We start from the raw sequence: 386 nt of genomic DNA, 5'->3' as shown, positions 1-386 counted from the left end.
GGTAGACTTCTTCTACTTGTTGACTCCCTTTGGCTCTTTCTGATTTTGCGAGGATCCAGGTTTCAGCTGGTTTACAAGCTTAATCTCGAAATTTGGATTTTCACCAATAACAAAAATTAATAATAATAAAATAAATTTTTTAAAAAATGAAATAATATATATATATATATATATATATTTTTTTTTTTTTTTTTTTTTTTTTTTTTTTTTTTTTTTTNAATTTTCAAAATTTTCAGTAATACCTCAAACGTAAAAAAAAAAAAAAAAAAATTAAAAATATCTTTACGCTTAGTATCATATTTAAAAAAATATCCATTAAAATTAGAAAATAGCATTAATACCTTAACATTTATTAAAAACATGGTTTAATAATGCTTTTACGGTCA

The sequence above is a fragment of the Cucurbita pepo genome, unplaced genomic scaffold, assembly GCF_002806865.2.
Source record: "Cucurbita pepo subsp. pepo cultivar mu-cu-16 unplaced genomic scaffold, ASM280686v2 Cp4.1_scaffold000318, whole genome shotgun sequence".
NCBI lineage: Eukaryota > Viridiplantae > Streptophyta > Magnoliopsida > Cucurbitales > Cucurbitaceae > Cucurbita > Cucurbita pepo.
This window is presented reverse-complemented; position numbering follows the sequence as displayed.